We start from the raw sequence: 16,829 nt of genomic DNA, 5'->3' as shown, positions 1-16,829 counted from the left end.
ACCAGATAATTGAGATACGAACAAAGAGACAACAACTGAGAAGAATTTGAGAATGAAAACTGAAAACCAAGAACGAAGAAATCTTCTGAAATCATGGCCTTCGGAGCATCGAGAAATGAAATCAACTCTGAAATGCACCGAATAGATATGAAAAGAATTTTCATGATCGGAAACAATTTGAAAGGATAACAACAAGCTGAAACATGAATCTTCAAAATAACAAACCAAGATTTAAGAGAATCACTTCTTCGGTCTTCTAAGCTTTGAATGATGGCAAGAAACACCATCAAGAATTATCGGGACACTCCGGACTAATGAAGAATGAAAGGTTGAGGCAATGATGAAAATTAGTTTGAATAGATCTTGGACAAGGAATATGACCGATGAAAAGCATCCTTACGTCATATATTAAAAGAACTTGAGATGTCGAGAAAAGATTAGAAGAGCGAGGCAAGATCGTGGGGAGGAACCTGTGGGTTATGGGCCCACTCAAAAGAACACCGTTGAAATGATTGCTTAGAAAAGAGAGATTGCATCGGCACAAATGAAAGATTGATGAAGTCAGAACCTCAGAATGATTTTAAAGGATTTGAACGGAAACATGAATCTTCTGAGATTTCTTGCCACTCCGGATAGAACAAAGAGAGATGAATAAACAAGAAAGACTTGAATAAGAATTTCCAGTATAGAAAATCATTAGCGAATGAAAAGGATATGATGAACACCTACAACTTGAATTGAATCCACCGGAGAGAAAACAAGAACGAAGAATGATGAACTTACACCTGAGCATCTTCACAATGATTCACCGAAAACAATATGGAAGAAAAGGTAGAGGAAGCATAACTACAAAAAAGCAGTTGGATGATAATGGAATCATTGAAGAAAAGAGCGCGGGGGGGGGGGGGGGGGTGTGGGAAAAAACAAAGACAACTTGGGACAGATGAGATGAACTCCGAAATAAATAAATTTATCTTGCAAATATTGAAAAGGGTTGTCTTGAAGAGATACACACTAATTGAAAAGAATTGACATGACAACTCCTGTTGAAAAACGGATTATACTCCCATAGAATATGAGAACACCGCTTAGGAAAGACATGAAACCACCACTTGACATCGAAACAACTCGAATTATGATACTCCAAAAAAACAAAGGATGAGGCTTACAAAATAAGCCAGAAACAAATTCATAACAAAGATTTCATCCGATATTTTCGTGGTAAGGTTCGCATGAGCTCGATCGTAAATTGGATTGTCATATTGAAATGACGCTCGAATATGCTCCCGAGGCGTAGCGAACTAGAAGGATTGATGGAGCATATTTGATGAAGCATATCGAGACTTTCCTATGTAAGAAAGACCGTGAACAAAAGAATCCACTAGATGTGGAACCCCAACCTCACATCATGCATATGTTGGAAGATAATCGTAGGTAAATACTTGAATTCCCACCTGAGAACTTCCGAAATCTTTCTTGGTTATGCTATCAGGTTCGGGTTCGGGAACCTACTCAATGTAATCAGCTACAAACCTTTCCCGCAACTATCAACACATATTCGTGAAGTTCCACAAATTCATCTACCTTTGACCTTCGAAAGAAACAACGATACTAGACCTGGTAGATCATCTGAGCTATCTCCACCAGTACTAGGGAAAAGTCACAGTACTATTTGCCACCAAGAAAAGTATTGAAGCATTTCAATGTCCGCGTCCTGAGATACTAAGGAAGCGGAATGATAACAATGTGTAGAAAAACCCTTGGAGCTCTATTCCTTGATAGCAGGAGGCACCAAGTACAGATCCGTCACATCGACATCATAGAGACTCCAAAATACCCGCATGATCCTTTTTTTGTGCGAGTAGAGCTGTATAATTTAAATTCTTACGCCAGGATTCCTCACCAGAGCATAGAAGATGAGTAAAAAGAATCCTACTTTCCGATATATAACTAGACTCAAAGTAGTTTTTTCACTAGACTAGACTCGGCCAAATTCGATCAATCAAGGGGCTCCTAGGTCGGTACTACTGTGATACCAACTTGTAATGCCCAAGATGTGATCCTATCCTTATTTCCGCACGAGGTCCTCGACATAGATAGAAGCGCATCCCATCATTTAGCAAGAATAGATATCATTACAAGTACATGTACATAAGAGATGAGTATATGGAATTAGCTTAAACTCGCCACAAGCTACAACATGAACAACACAATACAACAATATATTTAATCACCATGTAGAAGAGGAGGGTCTAACTACGGACGAAATCAAACGATAAAAGAACGACGTCCATCCTTAGTATCCCAGGCTATCGGCTTGGAACCCATCCTAGATCGATGATGAAGAAGAAGAAGGAACTCCAAATAGAACAATCATCGCACTCACGTCAAAGTATCACTTTACCTATACCTACAACTATTGTCGTAGTAATCTGTGAGACACACGGACTCAACAATCTCATTTCCAAAGGTACCAAGACTAGCAAAGCTTAATGGATGAGGTATGGTTAAGTGGTGAGGCTACAACAATCACTACACATTTATTTGAGTGGCTAACTTATGAGTAGGTGATCTACACATAACGGACGTGAACAAATTATGATCTCGAAGTGAGCCTAAACACCTAATTACGTCAAACATAACCCCACCATGTTCGCTCTTGCATAAGAACTCACAAGAAGAGACAGTCATGGTTATGCACGGAGTTGGCATATTTTAATTGAGTTTGCTTCAGGTTTGCTATGACCGGGTGTTAAACAAAGTTTCCATTTTGCCACATAACCACGGACACGTCTTTGCAAAAGATTTATCCTTGCACGGGTGCTCCAACTAGTTCATCACAAACTACCACAAGCTGCATCAGAAATCTCGACCACACAAAACCCTTGATCTCATTAGATTCCTAGTGGAAAACTTCAACCTCGAGATAGCCCAAACTATCCTTGGAATCCCTCGCACAATACGTTCAAGAAGGGTAAAACAAACCAATCAAGGCCGCCCGATATGCCGATGATCCCGATAGGAGCCGTGTATCTCGTTCTTAGGGCACAACCGGATGAGCACATCATATAGTGGCCTGATACAAATCTCCCGAGTTGCCCCGGGTTGTCCTCGCACAGGACTCTTGTTTGGACCAATACTCATGAGGAGCACTGGACCGAGGGTTGATTAATTATCCACGGGGTGATCAGTTCCCTATACACATTTTATTAGTTGTTATTAAGAAAACAGTACCAATTTTGGGCCTTGCGAGACGAGTTTTATCCCAAAACAAAATTCAAGGGGTGCCCATAACAACCCCAAGCATGTTAGGAGCGCTCAATTTGTGACATAACACTGGTACACAAGTAACTTGGGCGGCAAAGGTGGAACAAAACACCGAGCTAGAAGGGAAATCCTTCCACCTCTTACCAAGTATATACGTGCATTAAAATAAATAGTAATAATACAGTGGTATAACAAGGAATCCATGTTGTCACATGGAAAGCACCTGCAACTAGCCTGCTATAAGAAGGGTCGAGCAAGCGGTAACATAGCCAAACAAGGGTTTGCTCGGATGTGAGTAGTTAGAGGCTTTTCACGGTAATGTTGGGAGGTTGACATAAATAGGTCGTACGCAACGATACATAGCGATAGAAACGAGACAAATAGCACAACAATGATAGTAGTTTTATCTAGGGGAATGATCATCTTGCCTGTGATCCCGCTTGGAAGAAGAACGAATCCGTGAAGTAGATGAACCAACGTAGTCGAATGAATGCTCACATTTCGAAGCGGTTCGGAAATCTATGGAGAAGAAACAACACGGAAACAAACAATCAACACATGATAAACACCACAACATATTCATGACATGGTGTGCAAGCAATTATGATGCATGTCCAATTAATTATGCATGGTATGGCAAGCACAACAATCAACTCCTACACATTAAATGAAGCTCGATATGCAACGAGTTGCATATTGACGAAACTCCTTATTTGGACTACTTAGTTCACTCTCGTTTAGGTACACGAAAATATTGAATGTTGTTAAACATGGCAAGAGGTGAAGCATAGATGAACTACACTATCTAGGCATTTTAAATGAGGTTGAAAACAACATATAGCATTTCCGAAATGACCCCATATGTTAACTTCAAAATTGGTCCAGATCTGAACTAAACATATTTTATATTAACATATATAGATAATTTAAAACGAAGCTATACATTCGAGGCGATTTATATATAGATCATACATATAGGCATTACGTCTGAGACAAGTAGACCGATACTTTCTGCATCTACTACTATTACTCCACACATCGACCGCTATCCAACATGCATCTAGTGTATTGAGTTCATAACAAACAGAGTAACGCCTTAAGAAAGATGACATGATGTAGAGGGATAAATTCATGCAATAGATATAAACCCCATATTTTTGGCTCGCTACCCCTTCTGTCACTGGGTGAGGTCACCGCACGGTATGAACCCAAAACCAAGCACTTCTCCCATTGCAAGAATTATAGATCAAGTTGGCCAAACGAAACCCACAACTCGAAGAGAATTACAAGGATACAAAATCATGCATATAAGAGATCAGAGGAAACTCAAATAAGATTCATAGATAATCAGATCATAAATCCACAATTCATCGGATCTCGACAAACACACCGCAAAATAAGATTACATCGGATAGATATCCATGAAGATCATGGAGAACTTTGTATTGAAGATCCAACAGAGAGAAGAAGCCATCTAGCTACTAGCTATGGACCCGAAGGTCTGTGGTGAACTACTCATGCATCATCGGAGAGGCAATGGTGTTGATGAAGAAGCCCTCCATGTCCGAATCCCCCCTCCGGCAGGGCACCAGAACGTGCCCTAGATGGGATCTTGCGAAGACAGAAACTTGCGGCGGCGGAAAAGTATTTTTGTGGCTCTCTCCCGTGGTTTCAGATTTTTAGGGAATTTATAGGCGGAAGAGGTAGGGCAAAGGAGCTATGGGGGGCCCACAAGCCTGCTACGCGCCCCCCCGCACAGGCCGCGACTAGGGGGCTTGTGGCGTCCCCCGAAGCCCTTTGCCTTGGTTCTCATGTTCCCTACATATCTTCTGTTCCGGAAAAAAAATCTTTCCGGAGGTTTTATTCCGTTTGGACTCCGTTTAATATTCTCCTCTGAAAATGGTCAAAAACACGAAAAAAAACAGGAACTGGCACTTGGCACTGAGTTAATAGGTTAGTCCCGAAAAGGATATAAAATGCATAGAGAACATCCAAAGTTGACAAGATAATAGCATGGAACCATAAAAAATTATAGATACGTTGGAGACGTATCAAGCATCCCCAAGCTTAACTCCTGCTCGTCCTCGAGTAGGGAAGTGATAAAGACTGAATTTTTGATGTGGAATGCTACCTAACATATTTGTCCTTTGCAACTTCTTTCATGTGACATGAATGTTCAGATCCGTAAGATTCAAAACAATAGTTTGCTATTGACATGAAAACAATAATACTTCAAGCAAACTAGCAAGGTAATCATGAACTTTTGAAATAACAAGGCCAAAGAAAGTTATCCCTACAAAATCATATAGTCTGGCTATGCTCCATCATCCCCACACAACAAATTTAAATCATGCACAACCCCGGTATTGGCCAAGTAATTGTTTTCGCACTCTTACTTTCTCAGACCTTTTTCAACTCTCACGCAATACATGAGTGTGAGCCATGGATATAACACTATAGGTGGAATAGAGTGTGGTGGAGGTTGTGAGGCAAAAAGTAGGAGATGGTCACATTGACTCGGCGTATCAGCGGGCTATGGATATGCCCATCAATATATATCAATGTGAATGAGTAGGGATTACCATGCAACAAATGCACTTAGAGCTATAAGTGTGTGAAAGCTCAAAAGGAGAACTAGTGGGTGTGCATCCAACTTGCTTGCTCACGAAGACCTAGGGCAATTTTGAGGAATCCCATCATTGGAATATACAAGCCAAGTTATATAATGAAGATTCCCACTAGTATATGGTGGTGAAAAAACAAGAGACTCTCAATCATGAAGAACATGGTGCTATTGTGAAGCACAAGTGTGGAAAAAGATAGTAGCATTGTCCCTTCTCTCTTTTTCTGACTCTCTTTTTTTGTTTGGGATCTTTGGCCTCTTTTCATTTTTTTGGTGGGCATCTTTGGCCTCTTTTTTTATTTCCTCACATGGGACAATGCTCTAATAATGATGATCATCACACTTTTATTTACTCACAACTCAATACTGAGAGCAATGATGACTCTATAGGAAATACCTCCGGCAGTGTACTGGTATGTGCAACGATCTAGCTTAGCGTATGACGTTGAAACATCTCGCTAGCTATGTTACGATCATGCAATGGCAATATGAAAGTGACGTCACAAGTCATGAGACGGAACGGTGGGAGTTGCATGGCAATATATCTCGGAATGGCTATGAAAAGGCCATAATAGGTAGGTATGGTGGCTGTTTTGAGGAAGGTATATGGTGGTTTTGTGCACCAGCGAAAGTTGAGCGGCACTAGAGAGGCTAGCAACGGTGGAAGGTGAAAGTGCATCTATACCATGGACTCACATTAGTCATGAAGAACGCATATACTTATTGCGAAAGTTTTATTAGTAATCGAAAAAGTGCTAAACGCATACTCCTAGGGGAAGGGTTGGTAGGTGTTAACCATCGCGTGATCCTGACCGCCACACAAAGGATGACAATCAATAAATCAATTATGCTCCGACTTCCTAACATAGCGGTTCACCATACGTGCATGTTACAACAATCACTAACTTCAACACAAGCATTTCTAGGTTCACAACACCCTACTAACATAACTCTAATATTACCATATCCATTTCTATAAACTAATTGATAGGAATCAAACTTCTCTTTTCTAATCAATGCACATGAATACGGAAGTTTTTATTATATCCTCTTTGGATGCCTATCATCTTTAGGACTCTTTCACGGCACACGTCAACTACCAAGTTACTCAGAGAGAGCACTCTTAAAAAGATAAAGTGAAGATCGAGAGTTTTTATTTCTCCAAAATATGACACCGCCGTGATCTAAAAAGATCTATGTGAAGCACTAGAGCAAAGTTATCCAGCTCAAAAGATATAAGTGAAGCACATGCGGGCTAAATTGCCTAACTCAAAAGACATAAGTGAAGCTCAATGAGTATTCTAGCAAATTCACGATGAGTGAATGTCTCTCCCAAAAAGGTGTGCAGCAAGGATTATTGTGACGCAACAAAAAGAAAAGACTCCTACAATACACGATGCTCCAAGCAAAACACATATCATGTGGTGAATAAAAATATAGCTCCAAGTAACGTTACCGATGGATTGAAGACGAAAGAGGGGATGCCTTCCCGGGGCATACCCAAGCTTAGGCTTTTTGGTGTCCTTGGATTTGGCTTGGGATGCCTTGGGTTTCCACAAGCTTGAGCTCTTTCCACTCTTTATCCCATTGTCCATGAGAACATCACTCAAAACTTGAAAACTTCACAACACAAAACTTAAACAGAAACTCGTGATATCATTAGCACAAGAAAACAAACTACCAACTCTTTAGGTACTGTAGAAAACTTGATTTATATTTATATTTGTGTTATATTACTGTATTCTCACTTTTCCATGGCTAGTACCCCCGATACTATCCATAATTTCATGAAAATAAGCAATCAACACAACAAAAACAGAATTTGTCAAAAACACACGAGTCTGTAGCAATCTGTATACTTCATATACTTCTGGTATCTCAAAAATTCTGAAACATTACGAAAGTTAGGGCAATTGGCATATCAACCAGCAGCAAAAATAATCAACTCAAAAGCTCTTTATGAATAGGAATGAAAAATAATTTCGTGAGCGCAAAGTTTCTGTCTTTTTCACCAAGATCAAACAATCATCACCAAAACTAGTCATAAAGGTTTTACTTGGCTCAAACACAAAAAGAAACACAAAAACACAACCATAAAAGAATTATTATGGTGTGGACACAACAAAACAGAAAGCAAAAAAGCAAAGATGAATTCATTGGGTTGCCTCCCAACAAGCACTATTGTTTAACGCCCTTAGCTAGGCATAAGGCGATAGAATCAAGTATCGTCGTCTTTGGTGCTCAAACCATAAGTAGCCCTCATCATGGACTCATAAGGCAATCTCATTTTCTTTCTAGGAAAGTGTTCCATGCCCTTATTTAATGGAAATTGAAATCTAATATTCCCTTCCTTCATATCGATGACATCACCAATAGTCCTTAGGAAAGGTCTACCAAGAATGATAGGACATGTCGGATTGGAATCAATATCAAGCACAATGAAATCCACGGGTACATAGTTCATATTTGCAATTATAAGAACATCATTGATCCTTCCCATGGGTTTCTTAATAGTAGAATCCCCAAGATGCAAATTAAGAGAGCACTCACCAATCTCATTGAAGCCTAGAACATCACATAAAGACTTTGGAATAGCGGAAACACTAGCACCCAAATCACACAAAGCATTGCATTCATAGTTTTTGATCTTGATTTTCATAGTAGGTTCTCACTCATCATGAAGTTTTATAGGGATAGAAACTTCCAACTCAAGATTGTCTTCAAGAGATTTCATCATAGCATCGACGATATGATTGGTAAAGGCCTTGTTTTGGCTATAAGCGTGTGGAGAGTTTAAGATGGATTGCATCAAGGAAATACATTCAATCAAAGAGCAACTATCATAATTGAATTCCTTGAAATCCAAAGTAGTACTTCCATTACTACTCAAAGTTTTGATATCCTATACTCCACTTTCAATGCTTTTAGCATCAAGATAGATAGACTCCGAATCATTAGGTCGTTTCCCAACCAAAGTGGATTCATATCCATCCCCATTATCATTAGGTTTGACATTAGAAAACAAGGATTCAATGGGAGTCACACCAAGCACTTTAAGATCTTCGTGATTCTCATCACGAGAATACGCATTTTTAAGCCATTCATGTCTAGCACGAATTTGGGAGGTTCTTTCTTTACTCTCATTCATGGAAAGACGCATATCTTTCAAAGTTTCATCCATATTAATCTTGGGAGGAGAACGTCTCAATTTCAAAGCATCAATATCAAGAGACATTCTATCAACGGTCCTAGCCAAGTCATCAATTTTGAGCAATTTTTCTTCTATGGACGCATTGAAAATATTTTGCGAGTTGATAAACTTTTTAATATTACTCTCAAGATCAGAGGGTAATTTATTGTAATTTCCATGAGCATTGTTGTAGTAATTGGCAAAGTTATTAGAGGGATTACTAGGAAAAGGCCTAGGAATAAAGTTAACTCTATAAGCATTGTTGTTGCCAAAATTATTCCTACCAACAAAATTAACATCCAAGCTCTCATTGCTATTATAAATCAAGGAAGACAAAGGCATATCATTTGGATCTAGAGGAGCACCTTTACTAGCAAACAATTTCATTAACTCATCCATCTTAGCACTCAACGAGTTAATTTCTTCTATATCATGCACCTTTTTACTAGTAGGTGACCTTTCAGTGTGCCATTGAGAATAGTTTGTCATGATATTGTCTAGGAGTTTTGTGGCTTCTCCTAATGTGATTTCCATGAAAGTTCCACCGGAGGCTGAATCCAGGATATTTCTAGAAGAAAAATTCAAACCAACATAGAAGATTTGTATAATCATCCAAAGACTCAAGCCATGAGTGGGACAATTTCTAATCATCAATTTCATTCTCTCCCAAGATTGTGCAACATGTTCATGATCTAGTTGCTTAAAACTCATGATATCATTACGGAGAGAGATAATCTTAGCCAATGGAAAATACTTGGATATATAAGCATCTTTGAACTTGTTCCAAGAATTAATACTATTTTTGGGCAAAGATGAAAGCCAAGTTTTTGCTCGATCTCGCAATGAGAACGGAAATAGCTTCAATTTAATCACATCATTATCCACATCTTTCTTCTTTTGCATATCGCATAACTCAATGAATGTATTACGATGGGATGCGACATCTTAGCTAGGAAGGGCGGAGAATTGCTCTTTCATAAGAAGATTCAGCAAAGCAACATTGATTTCATATGATTCCGCACTAGTGGCGGGAGCAATCGGAGTACTAATAAAATCATTATTATTAGTATTCGAGAAGTCACAAAGTTTGGTGTTTTCAATCATGGCGACTTCAGCAAGCACACAAGCGAACAGAAAGCAAGCGAAAGAAAAGGGCGAACGAAAAAGGCAAATATTTTTGTAAATTTTTGTTTTTCAGAAGTGGGGGAGAGGAAAACGAGAGGCAAAAAAAAGTAAATGAAAGAGATGAGTTTGCGACAGTTACTTGGATAAGCTTCACTTAGAATAATCCCCAGTGCCAGAAATTGACACGTTGAAGGGAGACTATTCTTGACTTGATACTCCCCGGCAACGGCACCAGAAATTCTTCTTGCTACCTCTTGAGCTTGCGTTGGGTTTTCCCTTGAAGAGGAAAGGGTGATGCAGCACAGTAGCAGTAAGTATTTCCCTCAGTTTGAGAACCAAGGTATCAATCCAGTAGGAGTATCAAGGCAAGTCTCCAAAGTACCTGCGCAAAAATAGCAAACTTGCACCCAACGCTAGAAAGGGGTTGTCAATCCCTTCACGGTTGATTACAAGGTCAAATCTGAAGGTGGAACATGCAAAAAAGTAAAAGTGTAGAGCTGAAAATATGATGTGAAGTAGACCCGGGGGCCATAGTGTTCACTAGAGGCTTCTCTCATGATAGCAAATATTACAGTGGGTGAACGAATTACTGTCGAGCAATTGATAGAACCGCGCAAAGTCATGACGATATCTAAGGCAATGATCATACATATAGGCATTACGTCCGAGACAAGTAGACCGTTACTTTGTGCAGCTACTACTATTACTCCACACATCAACCGCTATCCAGCATGCATCTAGTGTATTGAGTTCATAACAAACAAAGTAACGCCTTAAGCAAGATGACATGATGTAGAGAGATAAATTCATGCAATAGATATAAACCCCATCTTTTTACCCTTGATGGCAACAACATGATGCGTGGCTCGCTACCCCTTCTGTTACTGGGTGAGGTCACCGCACGGTATGAACCCAAAACCAAGCACTTCTCCCATTGCAAGAATTATAGATCAAGTTGGCCAAACAAAACCCACAACTCGAAGAGAATTACAAGGATACGAAATCATGCATATAAGAGATCACAGGAAACTCAAATAAGATTCATAGATAATCTGATCATAAATCCACAATTCATCGGATCTCGACAAACACACCGCAAAAGAAGATTACATCGGATAGATCTCCATGAAGATCATGGAGAACTTTGTATTGAAGATCCAAGAGAGAGAAGAAGCCAGCTAGCTACTAGCTAAGGACCCAAAGGTCTATGGTGAACTACTCACGCATCATCGGAGAGGCAATGGTGTTCATGAAGAAGCCCTCCATGTTTGAATCCACCCTCCGGCAGGGCACCAGAACGTGCCCCAGATAGGATCTTGCGGAGACAGAAGCTTGCGGCGGCGGAAAAGTATTTTTGTGTCTCTCTCCCGTGGTTTCAGTTTTTTAGGGAATTTATAGGCGGAAGAGGTAGGGCAACAGAGCTATGGGGGCCCACAAGCCTGCTAGGCGCCCCTAGGCCGCGGCTAGGGGGCTTGTGGCCTCCCCCAAAGCCCTTTGCCTTGGTTCTCAAGTTCCCTGCGTAGCTTCTGTTCCGGAAAAAAAATCTTTCCGGAGGTTTTATTCCATTTTGACTCCGTTTAATATTCTCCTCTGAAAAAGGTCAAAAACACGGAAAAAACAGGAACTGGCACTTGGCACTGAGTTAATAGGTTAGTCCCAAAAAAGATATATAATGCATACAAAACATCCAAAGTTGACAAGATAATAGCATGGAACCGTAAAAAATTATAGATACATTGGAGACGTATCAGGCGGCTCCCGATTGGATCCAGGCAGCACGAGGGCGGCGCGGTGGCGGGGAACTCTCGGGGTGGTCTTGAGCGCCGGCGGGGCACCGGTGGGGCGGGCAGCTGGAGGTTGGCAGTGGCCGCTCTAGTGGTTGACCGACGAGGTTGACATAGGGGCGAGGGAGCTCGGGCACTTCTCACTCGGGCATGGGGGCACGCTGCAGCACTCGACACTACCTTCGTGGAAGAGTGGCGGTGGCGGCGGTTCCATACCCGGATGGGCCCGAGACGGGCTCGGCGGGCCGATGGCTGAGGTGGGAGTGGGAGGCTAGTGGTTGGGGGCTGGGGAGTGTCTACGCGAGGAAAACAAGGGAGCACTAGGGTTAGGTCCAAAATGGCATGTTGGCGTGGTTAAATTGGAAAGGTAGGGCTAGGTTTAGCAGTTTTAGTCCGTTTTCGGACCGTTTGTTCATGATCGGACGGTCCACAACGGAGCAGCGGGCTAGATGGGCTGAGTGGGCTCTGCAGATGGCATTGGGATAATAGGAGAGGTTTACGGCTCGGCAAAAGATTTTAAAACACCGAAACATCCCACAATTAAACTGGCTATAGTGTCGCTATGGTTCTAACAGTTTGGGTATCAAACAGACCCTGATTGCGATGAAATTTGGCACACGGCCTACCTACACTATATTGAGACCGCGTACCAACTTTCAACCCATTCCGAGACAGTTTTATACACACTTTTAAAAACAATATTTTAATGATGTCGCGGGCGCGGGCGTGTGTGGTTGGTCTCAAAACTATCAAGGACAAAAGCAAAGAGAACCGACAACTAATAACGGATGCATGTTTTGAAACAAATGATGACGACGGAGTGTCGATGCTATGCATATGATGCGTATGATGCAATGAGAAATGCGACAACCAAATAAATCACACGACGATAACAAAATAAATGGGGAATCTTCTGGAGTGTCGGTTCCGGGCTATTACATTGCCACAATTTGGCAAGTGAGGAACTCTGCTCCAAGTTGTAATTGGTCAAGCATAAACATTTGTGCCCCTACAAGGTACAATGGCTTAGTGACTCTGGCACACTCCAAGTCAAAGACACCATGCAAGTATCCTTCAAGATTGGCGCATATGAAGATACATTGGAGTGTGATCTGGTTCCCATGTCCGTTTGCCATCTCCTACTTGGAAGACCTTGGCAATTCGACAGTGGCGTCATTCACAACGGTTGGACCAATCACTATAGCTTCAAGATGAAGGGAAAGGACTATGTGCTTCGACCAATGACTCCAAGTCAAGTCACCACCGACAAACAAAGTACATACCATCATGGAGATAAAGGTGAGAGAGCGACTCACCTGAAAAAGTGTGAGCGCCACAAGCCAAAATTAAGTGACTACATGATGAGAGACAAGAGAGATCTATTTCTTTTAGCCACCAAAAAATACTTGAGGGATGTGACTGAGAGCCCATAAACCGTTCTTCACTTTGTACTCGTGTGCAAAGATGAGGTCGTAAGAACTAATGCTTCACAACATCTACCTCTTGTATTGTGTCGTCCACTCCAGGAATTCCTAGACGTCTTTCCCGACGAGCTACCTCCGGGACTACCACCAAAACGAGGGATCTAACATCGAATCATCCTCATACCCGGAGCACCGCTTCCTAACATGGTACTTTACTCTGTCAACCCCAAAGAAACTACGGAGCTACAAAGGCAAGTCCAAAAACTGCTAGATAATGGGCATGTACGTGAGAACCTAAGTCCTTCTGCTGTTCTCGTAATTCTCATTCCTAAGAAAGATGGTAATATGCGCATGTGTTCGGATTGCCACCCCATAAATTCTATCACCGTTTTTCATAGACATCATATACCTCGCCTTCATGATATGCTAGATGAACTTAACGGTGCCACTATATTTTCCAAATTTGATTTGAAAAGTGGTTACTATCAAATACACATACAAGAAGGAATTGAGTGGAAAACGACATTTAAAACTAAATTTGGTCTATATGAGTGGCTAGTGATGCCTATGGGCTTATCTGAAGCACCAAGTACTTTCATGCGTGTCATGCATTATGTCTTACGCCATCTCATTGGTGATTGTGTTGTGGTCTACTTTGATGACATTATTTTTTTAGCAACACTCTAGAGGAGAATGCTAAACATGTTAGGGAAGTATTGCAAGTCCTTAGAAATGAACAACCTTATGCAAACATGGAAAAATGCATTTTTGTGTTGACAAGATTGTTTTTATTGGATTTGTAGTATATTCTAAGGGTGTGCAAGTTGACGAAACTAAAATTGATGCTACTAAAACTTGGCCCACACGCACATATTTGCAAAAAATGTGTAGTTTCCTTGGCCTAGCATGATTTTACCTTCACTTTGTTAAGGATTTTAGCACCATTGCATCTCCTCTACATGCTTTGAGCAAGAAAATTGTACCCTTTGTTTGGTCACCATCGCAAGACACTGGTTTTCATGATCTTACAAACTTGCTTACTCACACACCATTGCTTGCCTTACCCAACTTCGATAAAACTTTTGAAGTGCATTGTGATGCTAGTGGTAATGGCATAGGTGGCACGCTCATGCAAGACAAATGCCCAATTGCTTATTTTAGTCAAAAACTTTTGGGTGCTCAATTTTACAATCCCATATACAACAAATAATTGTATGCTTTAGTGAGAGTTTTGCATGTTTGGGAACATTATTTACGACCTCATTAATTTGTAATTCATACCGACCATGAAACATTGAAATACGTTAAGAGTCAAACCAAGTTTAACAAGCGGCATGCTAAATGGAGTGAATTCATTGAGTCTTTTACTTATGTTATCAAATACATTAAGGGTAAAGTGAATGTAGTAGCCGATGCACTTTCACGCAAATTCATGATCGTTACGCAACTTCAATTGAATGTGATTGGAGGTGGGCATATTAAAGATTTATATGAGCATGCCACTTTCTTTGCGATTCCATATGCTAGATGACATGCTAAAACTTGTTGGCAAAATATTACATGAAAGATGGATATCTTATGCATGCTAACAAATTATGCATCCCCGAGTCTTCTCTTCATTTGTTTCTTTTGCAAGAAGCTCATGGTGGAGGACCAAGGCGTCACTTTGGACGTGACAAGACATATGCCACACTCTCCAACAAGTACTTTTGGCCAAAGATGTTTTGTGATGTTGCATGCTTCACCAAATGATGCTCTACATGTCGCAAAGCTAGGTCAAAAGATCAAGCCCATGGTCTTTACATGCCCCTTCCTATACCTTTTGAACCTTGGGAACATATAACCATGGACTTTGTGCTCAGTTGCCCCAAACAAAGAATGGTCATGATTATGTGTTTGTTGTTGTGGATCATGTTTCCAAGATGGATCATTTCATTCCATGTCAGAAGATAGACGATGCTCCACATGTTGCAATTCTCTTTCGTAGGAACTCCTTGAGACTACATGGCGTCCCCAAGACCATTGTGTCAGACCGGGGCGTCGAGTTCCTTAGATCTTTTTGGAAGACTCTATGCGCCAAGCTCAAAATCAAGATCCTATTCGCTTCAGCATATTATCCAAAAACCTATGGACAAATGGAGGTGATGAACAAAACACTCTCAACTCTTCGATGCGTGTTCATCAAGAAGACCCTCAAAGAATGGGAAGATTGCATCCCGATCGCTGAGTACGCTTACAACCGTGCAAGACACTTCACCACCGGAAAGTCTCCTTTTGAAGTGGCCTACGTCTTCAACCCCTTGTCCCCATTGAACATCCTTCCTATACCACTTCAAGAGAGAGTGGACATGGACACAAGTACAAGGGCAACCTATATCAAGAAGTTGCATGAAGATACAAGTCACGCGATCAAACGTCAAGTGGAACGCATCACCAACAAGCGCAACATCAACAAATATCCCATTGTGTTCAACCCTAGTGATCTTGTGTGGATATACCTTCGTAAAGACAGCTTCCCAATGAACGCAAGTCCAAGTTGCTACCTTGAGCAGATGGACCTTTCAAGGTGTTGGCATGCTACAACAACAATGCCTACAAGATCGACATCCCACGCGACAAGTACAACCTGAGCGACACATTCAACATCAAGGAGCTATATACTTTCCATGGTGATGAAGAACTTGATCCGAGGATGGATCTTTTCCAAGGGGGGAGATGATACGAAGAATCCCACAATCATCCCCATGGATAAACCTCATGCTACCAGTTGTGCAATGACAAGAGCCCGCGCACATGCCATTGAAACCCAGGCGACATCTCTCCTTAGTGACTATTCCTTTGATACAAATGGAATGTGCGTGCCACCTCAGGTGGGAGACTCCATGCATGGTCAGGTGCCAGGGTCAAGGTCTTCAAGGGACGACAGAAATGGACTCGAAGAAAATGATCGAGAGGACCAAAGGAAGGAGGTGTCTCTCAAAACCTAGAACTTCCGGTGCCCGGAACTTCCGGCCTGCCCGGAACCTCCACCCCCTTCTCAGCCTCGGCAAACACGACCTCGACAACTTTTAGACCAGCCCAGAAGAAGCCCGGAATCAGACCAGAAGTTCCGGCCCCCGGAACGACCGGCCAGCCCGGAAGTTCCGGTCCGTGCTCAGCCTCGGTGCCTTGACCAGAGAAACACTCGGGATAGCCCAAAACCCTCCCGGGAGCCGACGAAACTTCTGGCCTAACCTGGAACTTGCAGCCCGCGTGCGTGCACACACTCGGGCCCGAGTGCCCATGTACCCTTTCGGCCTCTATTTCTGACCTAGACTATAAGTACTCTTCCCCTACCTTCATTTTAGGGTTAGCTAATGTTTAGACAACCATTTGTTGTTCTTAGATCCATCTACTATCCTCCTCCCATGGAGATG

This window comes from Hordeum vulgare, chromosome 5H (assembly GCF_904849725.1).
Source record: "Hordeum vulgare subsp. vulgare chromosome 5H, MorexV3_pseudomolecules_assembly, whole genome shotgun sequence".
In the NCBI taxonomy this organism is placed as follows: Eukaryota; Viridiplantae; Streptophyta; class Magnoliopsida; order Poales; family Poaceae; genus Hordeum; species Hordeum vulgare.
This window is presented reverse-complemented; position numbering follows the sequence as displayed.